The sequence below is a fragment of the Canis lupus genome, chromosome 19 (assembly GCF_003254725.2).
Source record: "Canis lupus dingo isolate Sandy chromosome 19, ASM325472v2, whole genome shotgun sequence".
Taxonomy (NCBI): Eukaryota; Metazoa; Chordata; class Mammalia; order Carnivora; family Canidae; genus Canis; species Canis lupus.
The window spans coordinates 4,212,923-4,234,928 of record NC_064261.1 but is presented as its reverse complement, the minus strand read 5'-3'; the positions used below and the strand labels follow the sequence as shown (position 1 = coordinate 4,234,928).

Sequence of the window (22,006 nt, the reverse complement as noted above, 5' to 3'; positions counted from 1 at the left end):
GTGATCCAAGGTTTATAGTTCCTTCTAAAACTGAATAAACGGGAAGTGGAGACAAGAGTAGGATATGAAATAGTGGCAGCAGCTGAATATGGCCCAGGTTAGGGGCACAGTTGGAGTGGAAGCATGAGATCCCTGTGTCTGAATCTGATTGAGAGTGAACAAGGAAATGAATTTGAGCATGTTAGCTTTAGATGCAAACAATAAGAAATCGTAAAGAGAGAACGATTTTCCATTAAGTGAATTCATACTGTTATTAATTTTAGTTACTACAACCAGACAACAGAGGATGCTAAATTTTAGTGGAGGATTTGGAGGCAAAGTGCAAAAAGTGAATACATTTGGATAGAAGATCAGTGACCCATAAGTTTGTCAACTGCATGAACTGTATAAACATAATCTCACTAATATCTAGTGTAAGCTGAAGAGTTTTAGTTCCTTTCTAGAACTGATTGGTCATGATCCAGCGATTACTTATCTTGACTCCTAACCTGAGAATGTTGCACAGGTAACTCGCGGTTGTGAGCATCCAGACCAGCAGGCTAAGGGAAAGACCACCACCAACAAGGACGTATTCAGGGGAACATTACTTAAAAGGAAACTCTGAGTATCTCCTTTGAGGACTCTGCAAATGCATTACCAACATCAGCAGGTACAGCTAACTCCTATTTGTCTAGAAGAATAGTAAGCCTTACCATATGTATGACGGGCAGCTTGTCAATCTTCAAAAGAGACTACAGTGAATGCAATGGCCTTATGTTAGGAGAGTAAGACATGATTAAATCTCTGAACATTCAAGATGAACACTTTGCAGCATCATAGCATGATGATTCTGTGTGAGTTGGGGGGGGGGAGGTGCGTGATGGCCAAAAATTTTTGATTTTTTGAAATCTCACTAAATAAGACACCGCATCATGATTACTCCCATGTTGCAAATATAGAGGAAACCTAGATGGTGGAAGGCCAACTTATTATTGAGCCTGGAAACACCTGTATTCTTCCGCAGACAAAATATCAGCTTTGAATACAGCAGAACCAACTCTCATTCCTTCATTTTGACCTTAAATATGCCATATGATCTGTTGTGGGACAAGCCTTGATCTAGTAGTGGAACTAAAACTTAGTTAAGAATTATGGAAACATCTAGGCTCAATCGCTGCCTATGGACTGAACACAGGTAAGTAAGGGAAGAAACCCATCACCTGATTGTCAGAGGAAACTGATTATCTGCCCTCTGGGTTTCCTAAATGCCATTTGATTGTATTTGACTCTATCGATGGATATATTTTCCATCCAATCATCAACAAGCTCATCCTGCCAGGACTTCTCAGAAAGAAACAGCTTAACCCGAAACACTCCTCCACCCTCTTTAATAAATACAGTTCAGTCCCTCAAAAGTTGAAAAGACTACATGAGGGGATTCAGACATTCAATTCCAAATTGAATTCATGTTCTTCTCTAGTTGTCAAAACAAACCATTTGAAACTTTTTAAATTAAGGTATATTTGCTCAGGTATTTTTGTGAAATCCATCATTCTTGCCAATAATGTATTCACTTAAGATATAGTCTGAACATGATTCTGAGGGAGATCAAATGTGCAGTAGAGTCAGTAAATATTAATATTTACTAAGTTAAAGGAACACCTAGTAGGCTGAGAAGTCAAGCGAAAGAGACCGAAAAATTGATCCTCTGCTGTCTTCTTGGCGCTCATTACAGGTGGAACCCCTGTCTGTATTTGCTTTTCCTAAATCCAGTGTTTTATACTCCCTGTTTTCAAATCTATTCTGAATCTCTGATATGAGGAAGTACACCCATTAAAATCAAAGCAAATGAAAGAAACTGTTAACTTTTATTGCCGATTACATGATTACATTAAAACCTAAGAATATGACTTTATTCTTTATGTCATGTTTAGATTTGATGTGGGTCCGGGTAGAAATTGTCAAGGATAATGATGATCAATTCTTAAAATTAGGAATGCTAACAAGGCAGGAGTGGGAAAAGTGTAAAATAAGGGAAAATGGGATAATCTATGTTTGGGGCCTAAGAAGAGACACCAGGGTGAGAAAAGACAGGGAGGAACAAAAGCAGTTCAGTAGGATAATCACGGTCATTTTGGAGCATCACACTAACAACTGTACTTTCATCATCTGTAAGCCTTATATCAACCCGTAAGGCAAATACCATAATCCCCATTTTATTAATGAGAAAACAGAGGCAATTTAGATAAGGACCAAGGTCAAATACTCGTGCCAGGGACGTGTTGAAACAAGAGCCCATCTAACGCCAAGCCTGAATTTGTCTCGGTAAGCTCCAGACAGGGAAGCCCTGAACACCTCAAATAACCATTTATGGAGATTAAATAGATCATGGAAAGCCACCGGAAGTTTCAAACAAAGAAGTGTTAACCTCGGATCTAGGCTTGTGGAAGATTCCTCTGACAGGAAGGAGGGACTGAAGGGAAGCGTGGTTATGAAATCTGTTAAGAGCAAGGGGTTATGAGGCCCTGGATGAGGTCACGAGAGCATGCAAGAAAAGGCAAGGGCAGGTGGAACGTGAGGCATGCAGGGCGAGAGCAGCACAATGTGGAAACTCATTAGTCGGAAATTATCTCTGCAGATCTAGCTCCCACAGCCTGCACCTGAGATAGGTCAGATCCTCCTGCCAGTCCATGCAAGTCTACGGACTGAGGCAGATGCCTTGACGTCTCCTCCTCATAACAAAAATAGGAGTTGTTAGGTGTTGACGGTATGTCACATCTCTGAGAAGCCTCGTAAATATATCATCTCACTTAATCTTCAGAGCTGGAAATAGGCATCGTTATCAGTCCATTTACAGATAAAGAAACTGAGGCTCCTAGTTAGATTGTTAACAACGCCCCAGTCATTTTTCATCTTAGATGTGATTTTACTCCTAACGATAATAAAGCTAAATGCCCTGCAGCCCGTGCAGACCAGTGACCATTAACAATAACATCAAAGCCTTACATGAACTATAGAGCTGGACTTCTACTCGGGAAATTAAACTAAATCCTTCAATTTCCAAATCCACATTCCTTCGGTGCATATTCAAAAATTCAATCAAGAGGTCCAAAATTGAAGAATTGGACAACTCAGGTGTGTCAGGCTCCCTACTACTGATGGAAAGGCTTTCCCCTGTGAACCAACGGAGGAAGAAGAAGAGGAGGTGACATCGACTTAATTTCTACATTTCTACAAAGTCAAAAAACATGTAGGCACCAGAGCCCAACCCCAGGAGGGATCGCCTCTCCATTTCCCATGTACTTTGGGAAATGGAGGCATGATGGGCATGATGGGCATGATGGGCATGATCGCCTCTCCATTTCCCATGTACTCTGGCAATGGAGGCATGATGGGCATGATGAAGAGACCATCTGTGAGCCCTCTGAGAAAATATATGCCAAAAGGAAGATAAAAACTGTTGAGAGCAAGAATAAGATTTTGAGATCCTTGAAATATTTTTTCATCCTAGAGTGTGATTTTACTCCTAAGTATAATAAAAGTTAAATGCCCTGCAGCCCATGCAGAGTCAACCTAACAAATAGTTCTCAACTACATGCTATACAGTTAATTTGCTAAGCACTATGAACGTAGAGATCTGCAAATTTGTGGAATGTGGCCCCGGCCTCCAACAAGCCTGCTACTATATAGGATGTGGGAAGTATAAACAATGCTCAGATAGGAACATCAAACACTTCGAGGCCATGAGCTGAATCAGGATCTGCTGGTTCAAAAGGTGCCATCTTCAGATGTCTTTAGTGCACATCTCACTTCTTGTTTCATCTCCTTGCCTGAAAAAGCACTACTTCGGGAGAATGTGTTCATGGTGTGACACTGCACAGGTTTCCATTTTCCAGAATCAACATCACAGTGCCTTTGACAGTTCTTTACCTGACATGGCTTAAAGACACATTAGTGCACTTGAGAAATATAGGGGCTGGCCAGTAAACAAGTAAAAAAACTCTTAATAATACATGTAAAAAATAATGTAAACATGTAAAAAATAACAATAATACCCCACCAAAAAAAGCACGCTCCTTGCTCCCAAGACATTCCCAGTGGCCTTAGGCAGAAAGACAGGAAAAGAAACCAATGATACACGGAAGAGGTGGGCTCCGCACGGCAGCACAGTGCTGAGGGAGCCCAGAGCAAAGCTTAGGATCACTTTTGACACCATGAGTTTGTCCATGACCCTCTCAGAATGTGAGACAAAAAGGAAAATGCAACATCGAAGGTCACCTTGAGATGGACACACTGGCCTAGATTTACTTTTCTCTGTCATGTGAGCTTTGGAGATCTAACAGGAGTTGAGCAAACAGAAATGGCCAGGTCGAGGAGCAGGAATTCCTGGTGAAAGAAACAGCATGAGCAGAGCAGGAACCAATTGTACCTCGCCTGCTCTGGGTCCCTGTCCAGCTTCCGAGCAGCCAGCCTCGAGGGCGGTGGTTTCCTCAGCTCTCCTTCACGTCTCCGCCTTCCAAGGAGGCTCGCGCCCCTCCCACACAGGCAATCTGTGCTCAGAGAGCCCCTGTGACCTCCAGGTTGCCGCACACTAGGGCAAGTCTCTATCTTGATATTTCTCATGTTTCTGACATCATTCCTTGTCTTCTTACACTTGCTTGAAATTTTGCTTCCCTTCCCTTTGGCTTCCCCTTAATCCCTTACAAGACTGTTTTATTCTTTAATAGTTTATTTATTCATTCATGAGAGACACAGAGAGAGAGAGTCGTAGAGACACAGGCAGAGGGAGAAGCAGGCTCCATGCAGGGAGCCTGAGGTGGGACTCGATCTCGGGACCTGGGGATCCTGCCTTGAGCCAAAAGCAGACGCTCAACCACTGAGCCACCCGGGTGCCCCTCTTACAAGACTCTTGTCTACTCTTTCTCTATCATGTCAGTGTTGTTGTTTTCAGGATTTCTGTCTGACTCCTTTCCTTACTTCCAGATAGCATCCCAAGTTAGCTTGTAGTCTTACCTCCACTCTTGGAGCTGGATCACAGGCCCCTTCTCAGGCTTTGGACCCATAAATCCAACTGCAATTGGCCGTCAATAGGTATCTCTCCAAGGAAGCTCAAACGGAACTGGTCTCCCAAATCTATTCCCCCCACATTTTCTCTCTCATCAAATTATTATCCACCAAGTCAAAATGGCAACAGTCTGGACATCCAACTGCATTCCTCCTTCTCTCTCCCCACAACCTAATCCAAATTCTGTTGGTGGGCTAGCTCCTTAATTACTTGAGAATCTGACCCCACCTTTCTATCTTTATGGCCTCAGATCGGGCCCTTAGCGCTGTTCACCTGCCAACTCCATCGGTCATTTCACTGGTCTACTTGACTCATCGTTTCCAATCTATCTTCCTAACGAGGCCAGAGCGACCATCTCAATGATATTATTCATCATATCACCTACTAAAACCTCTTTATTGGTTGTCCACACTTTCAGGAGGAAGGGAAAGCCCTTAGTTTGGCAAACGATGGCCCCAGTCTACTTCCAGCCTAAGCCCATGCCGTCCTCACATAGACCCCACGCTTCAGCCACACCAAACTACTTCCCACTCCTGAGAGCACCAAGATCCTTTTTGCCACTGTGTTTTCCCACATGCTTTTCCCTCTACATGGAAACCATTCCTCTCCCTCTGTCTCTACCTTCATTATTATTGCCCATAAAGAACGTACCCAAGGGGTAACCTCTTCTCTGTGCTAGCCCCTCCTTTGGGGCTCTGTGTACTTTATTGTTGGCCTACACATCAGTTGTCCTGATGCGCTCTGTAGCCAGCAAATAATGCACATTAATTTATGCCTAGCACAGTGACTGGCACATAGCAGGCACCCCATAAATGCTTGCTGAGATAATGCTATTCTTCATCAACATGGTTTTCAGACTCCTGCTTTCCCTTGATTTGTAGCCCATGAAATGTTCTGCGATCTCTAATGAAAATGTGGTTCTGAGGACTAAACACAGTGCCATAGAGGTAGTCCAACCAGTGGCATTAACTGATCCTTTGGGGGTCAACATTAAGGAACCACGATGCAAGGCTTACATTGAGCTCCCTGTCAAATAAAATGCCAGGTTTTGTGTAGTTTGTTTGTATCTCTGGTAATAAGGTTTTGAAAGCTATTCTTTTCATTTTCCTCTTTATTGCTCTTTTATTCTTTTTGATACTTTCATTTCATTCCATTAGTAACCCTTATTCGTTTAGACCCATAATTCTATCCTGGATACTAATCCGTCATTCGCTCTGGTGTTGCTAATCCCGGTGTAAGACATTTGCATATTGGGTACGCACTTATTTTACTGTATGATTCCAAGGTGTTAGGAAAACAAAAACAAGACAAAACCTAGGAATAGAATCTTGAAGGATGTCACTAAGTAACCATCTCCAGACTGACGCTAATCCACTAATTCTTCTTCTTCGGGTAAAATTCTGTAATCTCCTGGTTACAGCCCACTCGCATGAGGTATCCTGAAAAGCCCTATAAAATGGTTTGCCTGAGTGTTTCTCTTACCTACGTTCCTCAGTTCTATCAAATTCAAGGCTAGTTTAACATCGTGCATTTTTGGCGAACTCGGACCCCCTTCCTCGTGTTCATCTCTACAACCGTTTGGCAATTCACACCAAATTATAGCTGATGCCTTGAGAGGCCACGGCTCCCCACTCTCTAGAAGTCAGCACACTTTCGTTCCTCTGGAACCCCTCATTCAAGGTCACCAACAGTGTATCTCCTGACCGTTTCTTCGAGAACTCTCAGCAAGGTGGGATGTGCTTGCTCCAGCCTGAAAGCTTAAAATTCATTTAACACAGAGATCCTCTCATTATCTCCCCAGTTCCCTCTTTCCCAGCATTTCCCACCCTTCTGAGTTTCCAAACCAATTACCTTTATAGAAAGGAGAGGGGAAAATTCAGAACCGTGTAGTGGTGCATTCCTTCTGGTCATCAGATCAACATCACACCATTGGCCCCCGGCACCGTGACAGCCCGACCACACTGTCCTTGCTCCAGGCAAAACAGAACAGTCTGTCGATGTGTGTGTGTCTGGATCGACTAAATATTTTGGTTCAGCCTCCATTGGAGGAGCTTTCTCATTTGGACCTGTTCTATAAACTTTATTTAGCATCATTCTAAGTCTTTCAGAAGTTCAGCTTTCCTAACACTGCATTTTCAGTTTTTTAACATTCTTTTTTTTTTTTTTTCAGTTGTTGGTTAATTAACCTTCCTTCCGACTTTTGATATTGTCCTTTTAAAGGAAGGCTCTATCGTAGGCTCCTTTACAGTTCTGGTAGTCTCTATTTCTGTAACTGCAGCATGTTTCATTCACACTTTCTGCTAAGCCTAAAACGGTAATTTATTGAACGTGCATCAGGCACCTTCCTCCTCCCGTCTTCCCAGATGCTACAAATTTCTCTTTGGGTTAACTATTAGCACATGCTGGGAATCTGTTCTTACCCAAGCTCTGCAGAATCTCTCACCCTGCTCAGGCAGGTCCCTGACCTGAGAATCTGGAGAAAACCATGTTCTAAACACCTTGTTCTGGGTCGTTATCCTTCTCTGACACTTAGATCCCCTCCTTGACCCCAAGCCCTACTCCACGTCTACAAGCTCTCTGTCTCTTACCTGCTACCAAACATCATGTAATCTCCCTTTGAGATGTAAGGTAGAAATGATTGTTCACAATACAGTGAAAGACATTTTCTTAATTTCCCCACAAAGAAAGCAAACGTACATATTTCCCCTTGTATCTCAGAGGTCATCTGGGGCCAAGCTGCCCCATGGACAGAAATAAGGTAGACGAACTAAGCTCGGGCCTGCATTACTTCTCTGGAGGAAGCCTCCCCATGATATAGCTGCAAGGTCTCAGGACGTTTCATCGCAACCTCTGGCTTCAAGTTTTTACTTTTACTGCATTCAATTTATGGATAACCTGACCAGTCTGTACCATGGTTTCCTTGTCTTGATTTTTGCTGAAAAGAAACAAACAAAAATTCCCTTATTTATGGGAGGCCTCTGCACCTTTCTTATGTCTAGTCCCAGGATGAAGTCACCAAGAGAAGAGAGTAGAAGGCATCAGAAAGCAGGAAGCCTGGAGCCTGAGGTACCATGTCTGAGGCCTGCCTGGCCTTTGGACCCTCGCTAGGTGATACTACGTCTTCTCGGTATGTGGGCCAGTTCACCTTGGCTGTCACTATAATGGCTACGTTCCTCAACTCCTCTTTATCCCTGTTGCAGGCTGCCGACGTCCCATGTGTTGTCCCAGCCTGTAACACAATACAGTGGGTCAGGCTTAACATTCCAAGCACACTTCATCTAACACCAAGGCTCCAGAATTGGACTGCCCATTCTCAGATTATCTCTTCTGGTCAAGTGCTTCTATAAATGAGTGATCACATTTATTGCATGTTTGGGCTGTTTGTTTTGCTTTGCTTTCCCTAACTTCCTTCTCAGAAAGTAATTTTAACTTCAGTCTTGAAAGTATCATGCGGTTGCCTCCATTTACCACCCACAAGGGGTTGAACTAAATGTTCCTTAAGGTCCTTTCCAGCCGTAAAATTTATGGCTCTATGTAAGAACCAGTTTCACTATCTGCCAGAGATTACACATAAATGCTTTTCTTTTATCTGAGCTTATGTCAGGTGGGACATCCTCTAAATCTAAAAGCAAAACCATTTTATTTGGAATCCTTTTAGAACAAATGGGGTGGTGGGGAGTACCTGAATATGGTTTCTTTTGCTATAAGAATGGAGATATGGAAGTGTCTGTGCCCTTAAATGTATAATTTTTACTGCTGGGGAAATTTTTTTCATACTGTTGATTTCCTACAAAAATAAGATTGCAATAAGCATTCGGAGCAACAGACACGATGGTGAACGTTAAGAGTGAAATAATCACCTCTCAGGTGACTAAGATCTTGTTTAGTTCACCTGACTCTAAACCTCATGTCTTTGACCGGGCCTGAATCCCACTGATAAAGTGAATCAATAATGCAACACCTGATTGAAGGAAGGAAATTTGGAAATACCTCGTCGCACACCTAGAGAAATCTTGCAGCTGCAGAGCAGAGCAGCCCTATGCGTGTTCTTTCACGGATACAGGGTTTTTTAAGTCAAAGGGAAAAGAAAGAACAGGGGTAGGGTGCGTCTCTCCCTGGTTTCTAACTGTCACCGAGGCGGAGGCTGCGGAGGCTGATGCTGGCTGACAGTGGCAGCATATTGCTTGCTGAACTGTGATGATACAATTCAGGCACAGCCCTTGTAGCCCTCATTATCTGCTGCTGCCTCTGCTCCCTGCAGAAGGGGGGGGGGAGGGCGGGAATTATTAAATATAATTCGACTAATTATGGCGTGGTATAAAAGTTCACGGGGCCGGAACCAGTGCCCCAAAGGAAGAACAACATGAGGTAAAGATTGGAGGGCTTTTATGGTGGTGCTTGAAGATAATTATAGGTATAGACACCAGTTCCAGAGAGAAAGAACTGAGCCAAGCCCAGACTGTTTTCATAATGCAGCATAGCTTCCTCTTGACATGAAACATTAACTGGTTTTCCCCAAGGGGGAAAAATTCTCAGTGTCGGCCTCCTGGTCCAAGAGACTCCGACTTAGGGCACCAGGCAGCAAGTGGGGATGCAGGAACCTGGAGCGCCTGTTACCATTTTCCATCCCTTGGCCAAAGCAGCCGGGATGCAGCGTAACCTCCCACACTGCAGGTTCTCCCGCAGTGCAAACGCAAACCCAAAGAGCCAGTAAGAATACCAGCCCCCTTCCACGTGTGTCGCCTTTCACAAAGGTGATGCTCCCTGTGAACTGATTCACCATGTTACCATATAGACCCAAGAGTAGATACTGTGCATAATGGTACTGACCCATCAGCATGCAACACTTAACGTGCAATCAGTTACTATCAAAGAATTTAGTCCTCCTCTTTAGAATATGAGGACCCAGAATAATTATATTAATAAGCACTCTGAAAGCAGTCACTTCAATTCTACAAGAAGGATTCTGAGTACATTTTAGATGCTCTGTTAATGGGGTGGGAGTGGGCAATAAAACTTGAGAGCGTTTGTCAATTCTTTGGCAATAACAGACTCGGGATTTCTCTGCCATCTAAGATTTCTCTGATTTTCTTGGATTCAGAGGAACAGCCCTGGTTAGAGGAGTATCCACCTGGATGCATCACTGTGGAATCCACATCCTCAAAACAGCCCTCGAATAGCCCTTCAAATCTGTGGCAACCGAATAGAAAAAAACAAAAACAAAAAACACATGATTCTGGGCAGAAGAGTGCATTTATGAGTTTCCCCTAAAACGGAAAGCACGTATTCATAAAAGCCTTAACTAAGGTAGAGGATGGTTTTCAGCAGGAAATGGATGTCAGACAAGGACCCAAATACCAGTGAGTCACAGAATGAGGAAGCTGTTCTCTTTTCAATCCATCAACCCATTTTACTTAACAGATGACAGTCTCAGTCTGGTGCTTCCCTTTCCTTAATACTTCTTTAGAATTCTCTAATCTTTCATTTATCAAAAAGGTAGCGGTCATCAGGTATCAATTTGTAATTTGATAATATTGTTTTGTCTTCATTGTACGTACTTTCACTGGGGCTTTCCATTTATGGCAGCTTTGGCTATTGTTCTGTTCGCGATAGTAATATAAAGTTTCTCCTTAAAATAAACACATTTACTTTTTTTTTTTTTTTTTTACATTTACTTTTTTTAGAAGTGAATTCCATGGCGGGGGTGGGATTGCTCCATGGAAAACAGTGCAGGTGGTATATGGGCTTGGCAAAGAAAGTGGTAGATGATAACTGGTTTGGTAAACACGGCAATGCCCGCCGGCCCCTGCCTACTAGATGCCCATAGCTCCCCTGCTCCCCACCACTGTGACAACCAAAATTATCTCATTTCCAAATGTCCCCGGTGGGGATAGAGAGGGTGGAGGAAGAATAACTCTGGGCCAGAAATCACTGATTTAGAGCAGGATGGTCTCTGAGTAATTGTTTTAGAAGGTAGATAGGGTGTAGTGTCCGGCTTTGTGCAAGTGGCAATGTGAAGAAGTCTGGGGGCAAAAGCCCCTCAATAAAGCGATACTTGGAGTCAGAGAATTTTGGGTGGATACATTTTAATAAAGACACAGATTCCCTCTGAGGGCTTCTCCTATCTACCGGTTCATTCAAATATATTAATATCAGCCATTCTATTTCTAATAAAGGATTCCAGATATGAATCCCAAAAACAAGGTTGCTGATGGTCTTTGCCTTTGTAATTCATTTCTCCATCCAACCAGACAATAGAAGGGTTTGTGAACCTTCAGGGAAAAAGCACAAGCTCAAGCCTGCCAATCTGGCATGCCTCAGTAGGCTGAACTGGCCTGGCTTTTTTATGAGGTGTTTGGCAGCCCGAGTATTTAATTTCATTCTTTTATTTTATGTTTTGGGTGCATACACCCAGAGGCCTTTGGACAATTGCCTCTTTTTTAATAAAGCTAATAAATGCCCATAGGAAATTTACCTATATCTAAACTGACATAACAAAGCTGATACTTCAGAGGGGTCAGGCATGAGAGATTCCAGCAATTTCTATAAATGGAAGAAGCTGGCGTGAATTTGGACTGCCTGGAGTTATTACTCAGACACTGGCAGTCCTCCAGGCTGTTCATAATTTTAAATAAATTCTGATCTTGGTGATGTATACTTATTGATCAAGTTTTCAGAAAGTCATCACCGTGTACTCTTTGACTACGTATTGATCTGAAATCTCTACAGTTCCCGAGAGAGGGCTGGCAATACATTAGCTACTATCTACACCACAATTCATCCTTCTATTTGAATCAAGCCTGTGGAAGCGACTCATTCTGTTCCGCTTATTGTGGAATGATACTGGGAGAACAGCTGGAAAACAAGGTTCTTAGGTTCTGTATCTCAATTTGTCACTGATTATCTTCGGTCATTTCATTTCTGAGATTCTCAGCTGCTCCTTAATGTTAAAACGGTGAATGGTATTATTTATGGATAAGAAACTCTTGGTTTTTTCATTTCAAATTCCTGTTCAAAAAAAACATGGCATCTTCTCACTTGAAGATGCTGCTGCATCTCAGTTGGAACTCTTACCACCCAAGTCTTCAGAAAAGGTTGACTGGCCAGCAATTAGTTTTACAGGGTCTGAAAGACAAAGAACACGTGTCCGCTCTGTGGGTCACGTGCCTGCTAATTGCTGGCCCTTTGACTTTCCAACAGTGGGCTCCATTTTGTTTGACCCCTGTTCCCACCACAGCTGCTCAAATCTCTCTGTCCTCTCATTCTCTCTACCCTCAAAATCTATACTTACTTATAGTCTCCTTAACTTCAGCTCTTTATATTTTGTTTGGTGATTGTGTAGGTAGGATACTGGCCCCCGAGAGATGTCCACGTGCTAAGTCCCAGAACCTATGATGTGTTGCATTACACGGCAAAATGGCAAAATGGAATTAAAACTGCTAATCAGCTGATCTTAATACAAGGGTGTTATGTAGGTTATGTAGGTGAGACCAATGTAAACCCGAGAGTCCTTTAAATGTAGAAGAGGTAGGTGGAAGACTTAATGTCTAAAGGATATAATGCGAGAAATAATTGATCAGCCTTTGTTGCCTTTGAAAATGGAAGAAGACCACGAGTCTAGAAAGTTAGGAAAGGCAAAGAAATAAATGTTCCCCTAGAGCCTCCCCAAAGGAATGTAGCCTTGCCAACACCTTGACTGTAACCCAATGAGACCCATGTTATTCTTCCCACCTACAGGTCTATGAGATAATAAATTGACGTTCTTTAAAGCCACTAAATTTGTAGTAATTTGGTGTAGCAGCCCCAGGAAATGATATAGAGATGTTACTCCCGAAAAGGGCAAGTAATCACATAGACCATAAAGTATGATTTGTGAAAGCTCTCTGATTCTCCAGCAGCTACAGATGTTAAGGAAAGATGAATGAGAATGACAGCAGCAGCAACTCTTCCAGTCTACACTGTCCTAGCATATTTCTACCCGGCAGATCCACTTTCTCTTCACACTCCCTTTTAGCTTAAGCCTAGACTCCCTCTGCTCCCCAAACCTCCATCCTCAACCATTCTCACCTTCCAACCCAACAAAAGAGAAATACTATTTCTAGAACATTCGGTAGTACTTAGTAGGCATCGAACTTTTTTTTTCTTTTACTGTAAACTCTCCCATTTGTGATGTTTCTCCGTATATTCCTATCTCCTATATCTTTCTACCTTTAGTAATAAATTTCTATAATAATATGTTTGGGAACCTTTGGGAGTTATGTGTTACCAACGGCAGTGGGAAGTCTAACAGTTTTATTCAGAGAGTCCCTCAGCAAACCTTCGATGTATACATGACGCTGAGTAGATGAATAAGATGGCATCCCCCCCACCCCTCACCCCCACCCCAGAGTTAACAACTTAATATGGCACCGAATAGGAGAAATGTTCATTCACTTCACAAATACTTACTGAACCCATAGCTTACATGAGACATACATTTAACTATAATCCAAGACAGAGCCATCAGTTCTATAACAGAGCCACAAACCAAAGGGACAATGAAGGAAGTGACAACCATACAGGAACACAGCACCTCTCAAAAACCCAACTGTATTCAAAACACACTCAAGATCTAGAAAGAAAAACAGGAAAAGAAAAAAAAAACTCTCATGATCAAAAGATATGTAACAAATTCTGAACTCTGAAACTCAAGTATTTTGCATGTGCGAGGGCCTCGTGCACCTTCATTCCGTACCCACCGTCCCATATTTTATGCTCTAAAATGTGTGCTTATCTCCTATCCTGGCCCACAGATGATTAAAAAAAGCCAATTAGAAGACAGAAACCACGAACCATAGTCACAGCAATAGCACACGAAGCAATTCAACTGTGCAGCAGCGGGAAAAGGGACAAGCCAAACTTCAGCAAAGTGGGGCCAATTCCATCATAGGCTTGCCACCTGTGCCAACCAATAAACCCTAAGACCGTCCCCGACATACACACCACAAGGTGACTCAGTTTCCAATGATTCTGAGTCTCCCAACGAGAGTTCAAATTATGTTCTGCATATTTTATTTAGAAGTATGGGGAGGACTCCACTTTTACACAGACTTCATCAGAAATTGTTATACTCCCTTAAATTCTGGTGCTTTCTGGAGGACGATGTTTCACTGTTCCATGCGCTGAGTACCCATAGGTCACAGACCATTAAGGAGCAACGGCAGTGGGCCCATACAAATGGAAAAAGAAGATTCATTCCGGGACTAAAATATACTAAATATGTCACCGTGTCACAAGCTAAGCAGCAAGGACATCCAGAATATCAGCGTCTGCTCTCAGAAAAACCACAGTTCAGAGAAAAAAATATCTAAGCAATCACCAGGATGGGAACTCATTTACGGATGTCATGTTTAAAATATAACTCTGTTGTTAAAAAAAAAAAAAAACACACACACACACACAACAAAAACCTGTTTAAGTTCATCACCAATGCCTGACATTTCAGGATGGTTCTTGCTCTGTTTTTCACAGTTTCCTTTACGATCAGAGGGCTGAACTTTGCTGGGAAAGTTTCTGGGTGACACTCTGGAGTGTCATTTTCTAGCAAGTCAGTTAACAGAGGGCTGTCTTCAACTCTTTGCCTTTATATAAATCTAAGTCATTGTGCCAGCCTATGTTTTATGAGGAACAAATAAAGTCATAAATAATATCAGTGCATTCTGGAAAGGTAAGTTTCCTTGAAACCCCATAATGAGGGAATCCACCCCTCTGTGCTTCAAAACGGATTAGGAATATGCACTTCTGTCGGTGGTCTGGCTTCTACCAGAGGCTGCACAAACCCCAGGATGCACAAAATGAACGCCCCACGTACTGTGCCTGTGATGGAGAAACACACAAACACCAACAGACAGGTCCAGGGTGCATTTCGAGGATTGCTAATCCTCTCTATTCCCACATGCAAAGAAAAAGTGTGCAAGCGATGGATGAATCACTAAATTCTACCTCTGAAACTCATAATACAGCATCTGTTCATCGAATTGAATTTAAATTTAAAGTTTTATTTTATTTTATTTTATTTTTTAAGTGTTTTTTTTTTTTTTTTTTTTTTTAATGAGCAGACTCTTGAATCATTATTTTTCCTCACTGCTGCCCCAATCTTAATTCAGGGCTAGTAAGCGATGGGACAGATGGTAGCTATACTTGTAGTGAACACAGCATAATGTATAAATTGTCAAATCACTAAGTTACGCACCTGAAACTAAGGCAACATAATGTGTCAACTATACTCAAATAAGAAAAATTTTTAAAAGAACTAGTAAGCGATACAAATAGCTAATGTGTATACAACACTTACTCTGTTCCAGGCATTTTATAAGGGTTATCTCACTTAATTTTCATGACATCTCTGTTCTGGAAATATCATCGTGCCCATCTTACAGATAAGGAAACCGTGACTTGGAAGGGTTGAGTAGCTTGCTTAGGGTAGAACCTGGGGGAGATCATGCACCAAAATGCCAGAGGTCACCCTCTTCACCACTATAGTATCCGTGAATGTGAACATTTTGGAAGCTGGACAATAGCAGGAGTTATAATTTATAAACAGGCAACGAGCAACAATTTGAACTTTTGTCTTCATCTTTGCTACAGCATTTACATGCTGGGAGAGGATTTACACGCTCTAAAGTGATTCATCTTTAAAAAGAAGACAATTTGCTGAAAGAAGGGAAAAGGTGCTGAAACAAAAAAATGCATGATCGGAAAAACACGCTAACTAATCATTCTCAAGCTCTATCTGCTCTCAACACTGACCTGGCTTTTTTTAAGAGGGAGCCTTTCCCATTTTTTAAAATTGTGTGCCATCTCATTGTTTACTTGTACGTTTCACCCTAGGCATTGTGCTCGCCTCAGTTAACAACCACTAAGAGTGTGTGCCATGCCACATGCCCAAGGTAACCAACTGAAAGTCTTGTTGGAAAGAGCATGAACGGATCATTTTTCTTGTCAAAAAAAGATACTGCTTGAGTCCTCATTAACTGGAAAGGCTTTATTTTTAGAAGTAAATGTTAGTGGAAACAGCGCTAGCCCTAGGAATCAGAAATCCAAAATTCTGGCTAGGGTTCCATCACTCATGAGTCATCTTTCCTTGGAGAAATGCATCATCACCTTCTTTATTTTTTTTTTTTAAGATTTTGTTTATTTACTCAGTGAGAGACACACAGAGAGAGGCAGAGACACAGGCAGAGGGAGAAGCAGGCTCCCTGTGGGGAGCCCAATGGGGGACTAGATCCCTGGACCCCGGAGTCACGCCCTGGGCCAAAGGCAGACGCTCAACCACCGAGCCTCCCAAGCACCCCTCCTCATCTTCTTTAGACTCAGTTTCTCCCTCCACAAAATAGGAATGCTACCAATGCCCTCACCATCTCCCACATGTTATAAGAATCAAATCAATGTAATGTGACCCAAGCCTATAAAACCCACTAAAATATAAGGTACTATGAAAATTATGGTATATTTTAAAAGGTGTAAGAAGCAAAAATGGGATGCAGTGGTGCCAAAGAATTCACAAGTAATTCCAATGAGTCTTTTCTGGAAAAGTAAAATGTTACATTAATAATTACTGTAAGCTATTTCTCTACGGGGTCATCATACCCACTACCCTATTTTTCGCATGACGGCCTTTCGCACATTGAGAAAGAGTCTTCAAGTTCTCAGAAGTTCCCTTGTCTTGGTTAAATGTGCAGAGTTCCTGCAATTATTCCACATGGGATATGATTTGTAAGATTTTTATCTTCTTTGTCTTTTCATTCAGTTTACTCAGTGCCACACTTAAAGTGAAGACAACACTCCAGATATGCTAAGATTATCATAGGTATTGCTGCCAACTTTGATCTAGATCACACACTTGCATGAAAAGCAAACTTTCATTTTCTTTTGTTGGGGCGGACAAAATGTCTCAAGTGTTTTCATCATGTGTGTTTGCCCAACAATACTTGCAAAACTGTTTTTGTTTTAAGCCCTAAAACCTTTTATCCTCTTGAAATATTACCTTGTTGAGTTCTACCTATCTTTCCAATCTGATGAAATCATTTTGAATGATGATCCTCATCCATCATATTATCTATCTCTCTCAGGTTCTGTCATCCACAAATTTGATAAGCAAAACGTCTACGTCTTAATACAAGCCACAGATTTAAAAAAAATGTACAAGACAGATTTTAAACAAAATTTAAACAGATTTAAAGCTCTGTTAAGACATTTCTAAATACTGCTCTCCAGGTGAATGGAAATACTCATTATACAAAATTCTTTGGGACTAGTAATCAACTAGTCATGAATCTTCCTATTTACATTCATGGTGTATTTCTAGAATTGTGCTGAACATCCACTTGTCTGGTAGATTTTCCCATTTTGATAACACAGACATCATCTTCCCATGTTTAATCTTTTGGGTCTTCTTTATTGCTCCATAGTTTCAAAACAATTACCCAAGCCAAAAATCCACTATTACATGTGCTAGGTTTTTTAGTGGCCTGGGATAATATCATTCATCAAAAATCAAGGTTTTATTTTTGAGTAGTCAGAGACCATCAAATTATTTTTCTTCTACTGCAGGTTGCAATTACCTATTAAATATTTTTGCTCTAGTTTCCCCAGTCTAAGCACATTCTCCTAGAGAGAAAAGAGAAAAATCAAAATAGAATTTGAATAGTTTCTCCCTCCTGCCTTTCATCTGTTTGCATCATACCATCTATAACAAGCAGGAAATTCATGATTATTTATTTTATTGTTATCCTAACTCCAAAAAACTCTTTGTTCTCTTTCACATTTTTCATAAACCTTAGCAGTTTTATTCCCCATGATTTTATGCTTCTTTGTTATATTTTTTTTCTCTTCTCTACTCTATGATCTCCTTTAAAATCAGTGCTCATAGAACCGATTGTGCACCCACACCTTCCATACTTGGTCATTCCAAATTTCCTCTCTAGAGCCCATCCTCTTGAACTGCCTTCCCTTTTGGAGTCATCTTCCCCTTTTAAAACGATTACCTAGTTGATATCAAGGCTAAGTTTTTTGCCTCATTGAAGAGGATTATCATAGAATCACAGAATTCAGAAAAACTTTTTTAATAACAGTAGTATAAAAGGAATTTGAAATGTTACTCTAAGTTATTACTGACTATAAATCTATCTACTGGCATTTCATTTAGAAGGAGGTTAGGGGCACCTGACTAGCTCAGTCACAGAGTGTGTGACTCTTGGTCTCGGGGTCATGAGTCCAAACCCCATGTTGGGTGTAGAGATTACTAACAAAACAAATAAATAAATTTTTTTAAAAAGAAGAAGAAAAGGAGCATAAGTTTATGTGCATATTAATGTAGAAAGCATCAAAACTCATCATAATTACCAAATTAACAACCTCAGCATTCATAAAGAATCCATCAAATTCACAGTGAGATAGTAACATATTTGTCTTTCGCACAGGGCTAGACTGTGTAGGGATTACAGTGGTAAATGAGACAAGAAAGATTACTTTCCTCTTGGAGTTTATATTCCAGTGAAAATATGTGCAGTAATAAGCAAACAAATAAACCTTCAAATGAAACAGATTGGGAGAAAGGATGGGGTTCTTTTAGATAAGCTAGTCAGAAAGGAGCGTCTGACAAAGTGATATTTGGATTAGAATCTGAAGGGTGAGACTTATTCAGTTACGTTAGGATCTGGGGAAAGAACAATTCAAGGAAAGGATGGTCAGGGGCAACATCCCAAAGATAAAATGGAACAGGAGCCATCAGTCAAAGCAAACCTGTTTAGAGACTAACGTAAAAAGCTCGGCAATCCAAAATATTACAGATATCTGTAACATGCCTAGAGAAGTGCCAGACAAGGTGACATAAAATGAAAGCAAGGAAAAAGAAGCATTTGAGGATAAGATCACAGAAAGTAACTCATATATGCTGTACCCTTGACCTACTCGTGCACATTGACTCTGGTAACTAGAGTACTAGCAAATTTGTTGGATCACATGTAACTCTATGGCTTCAAACATATCTTTAATAATTACATGTTTGATACTTGTTTTGTTTGATCATATCCCATTGGATCAACGCAAACACCAGTTTTCTCTGTTGCTGCTCCACAGTTGCTGAGAATTGCTGTATGTCAGGCAAAAATATTAAAAAACCAAGTCTCCATAATCTCCCTCTTGTCCTGCCTTCTCAAGACAATTCTCTGCTTGGGATGCCCAAGTCCTGGGCATTTGCTGAAATGATCAAGGTAATGAATAGAGAAGGGAGCTGGAGAAAGTCCTGGAAGATAAAATTGATTTCTAGAAAATAGGCCATGAGATTATCCTCAAAAGTAAAGTAAAAAAATCTAAGAGGCTCCAGGAGGCAGTGGGAAAGACGGGACAGCAGAAAATGAGGACAAAAGCAAAGCTAGGTGGGGTTTCATAAGAGAAAAGTGGATAAGGGTAGCAGTTGCCATAATAAGTAACATAGAATAGAAAAAAAAAAAAAACTAGAATTTATTTTTAGAAGATTTTACTGTTTATTGTATGATATAATTTCTTTCTCTCTACTTTCTCAAGGGACCTTCAGGATAAGCCTGGAGGCTTACTTTTCAAAGTATTATGGAATAGATTTGAAAATGATAGCTCATTTCTATTCAGATTTTACATGCGTATTGGATATTTGACAAATTCATGCATTACGACCTCAGCTGGGCCCCAACCAGCTGTTGCTGGAAAATATTTCATTTCACTAACAACTGATTCTCTTCTCTATCCTGCAGAATGAGTTTTTCAAGACTTTTCCTTTTTTTTCTCCCACATTTCCAACCCTACCAATTCTTAGCCAAGTACCTTGGCCTTTAATTCACCTGAAATGATAGTTATCAGAATCCCTCTCCTTGCAGGTCCTCCTCTTCAAAATGCTCCCATTCCCTCATCCACCATTCCCTCTTTCCTGTCGGCCTACGAGGAAGGAGTGGACCTCCTCCTTCCCCAGCTAACCAGGTACTCTACATCACAGCCCTAGCCCTTCCTGGCTCACCCAGGATCAGGTGTATCAGTCCATCCATTCTTTTCTCCCATTCTTTCTGTCTCTGTGGTGCCTCTTTTCCTTGTTCTCACCCTGCTTCTTCACAAAATAGAAGTAACGCCTTAGCCCAGTGGTTCCATTTCTGGAAACATATCTTAAAGCAAATCCTCACAGAAGATAGAGTCCCACAGTCCAAATAGATACAACCTCACAGAATATAGAGCCCACAGTCTAGTTAGACACAACCCTTAACAATACATAGGCCCACAATCTTAAAAGATACTTTCTTCTTAAGAATTTCTCTCCTAAAATATTCCCAAAGACCCAGGGTGTGTCTTGAGACACATTATTCTCCCTCACTTTGTATTTGATGATATTTTGAATTTTTACATTCAAGATGTATTGCTTTCTTAAGAAAAACAATAAGGATTTCTGAATGCCAACAATGCTGTGGATTCTTCTTCTGAAGTGCTGTTCGTATCTAGCTGTTCCCTACTGCCGTCCTCATTCCTGCCCATGCTCAGGACTTCTCAGACATTAACTGGGCAGCCCCAGAAGCTGGCTGATTGATGGAACTTCTCGATTCTATTTCAGTACTTTGCAACTCTTCTAGAAAGCTCTCTCTTCTAACCTCTAATTGGATCATGTCATTGTCAGGCTCACGGACCTTCAGTGGCTTCCCATTACCTCCTAACTGAAGTAGAAACTTCTTACAAGTCATTTAAAGTCTTGAGAACATGACATAAACATCTTTCTAACTTCTTAACCTCCATTCATCTCCCTCTGTAAAACTTCAGCCAGACCAGGCCTCACCTTTGAACATGAGCTTCTGGCACTCTGACACTTTGTTAATGTTTCTTCCTAGATCCAGAATTCCCTTCACCCTCCGTGTCTGACTAAATCCAAACCCTACGCATCCAGATCACACCCATCACCTTATAAAGATTCACTCATGCCAGTCATCAGAATTAACCATTTCTTCTTTGTACACTAATCGTACCCTCGGTCCCCGCTATTAGACTTATCATGTTTTGTAGCAAGCTATGTATAAAGTTTTATGGCCCCCAAGATAATGGGCTTTTTGAAACCAGAGACTAATTTTATTCATGTTTACATTCTTCCTACATATATAATATGCGGCATACACTAGCGATTGGGTAAGCATTTATTGTAAATTTGATAGAATAATTTTTATCAGCATTGAAGTTAGTATCTGATATGACCTTAGTACTGTTTTCTATTTTGATTGTTTTAGTTTGCAAGCTTTACCCAAAAGTGTTACAATTAAAAGGCTTATGCATATTTTTGAGTTTTGCCTTTAACTTGAGGGGAAATGCAGAATAAAATCTCATTCATAAATCTGGCTCTTAAAAGCTACATGTTTAATATTGAAATAAACTTGCCTTTTGTTGAGTATCTACTAGATGCCAAGCACTGAGTTAGTATTATGCATTTGTTATATCATTTAATACCCTAAAGAAACCTATGCAGTGCAGCAAATTCTATTTTATATCCATTCCACATGTAAAGAAACTGAGTCTTGGTCAGTAATTAGTCCCAGACCATAGAGATCATAGAGTTATGTGGAACTGCCAGGCAATCAAAGCCAAATTTGTTTGATACTTGAGTTCATGTTCTCTCAACTCTCCCCCATTTGCATCTTTATTAACTGCTTTAGGGGAGAACCATGATGATGGGGTAAGGATTCTGAAAAGGGAACTAAACTGGAATGGGCTGGCACTAGAGGCTGTGTCCCACAGTGTTCCAGGAAAAAATATTGCACGTTAATTGGAAATAGGGAGTAATGGCAGAGGGAGGATTTGAAATAGCCATTATGTAACAGGGCATTTGATAGCACAAGAAAACCCTTACAATTTGCAAATTTATGGTTTGAAATCCTTGGTGTGATGAAATCTGTGCCTTCCTATCCAGGCCCTAACCCTCTC

The 22,006-nt window shown here is 41.0% G+C and overlaps 2 long non-coding RNA genes across 7 annotated transcripts in view; one reads left to right on the top strand and one right to left on the bottom strand.

The window, feature by feature from the left end:
- The window catches only part of LOC112669285 (uncharacterized), a 151,192-nt gene that overhangs the window by 110,325 nt on the left and 18,861 nt on the right, over window positions 1–22,006 (bottom strand). The window lies entirely within an intron of this gene.
- Window positions 6,448–8,413, top strand: LOC112669284 (uncharacterized). The gene is made up of 3 exons (XR_003142146.3): window positions 6,448–6,773; window positions 8,044–8,152; window positions 8,245–8,413. It is a non-coding gene; the product is annotated as an uncharacterized LOC112669284 (long non-coding RNA).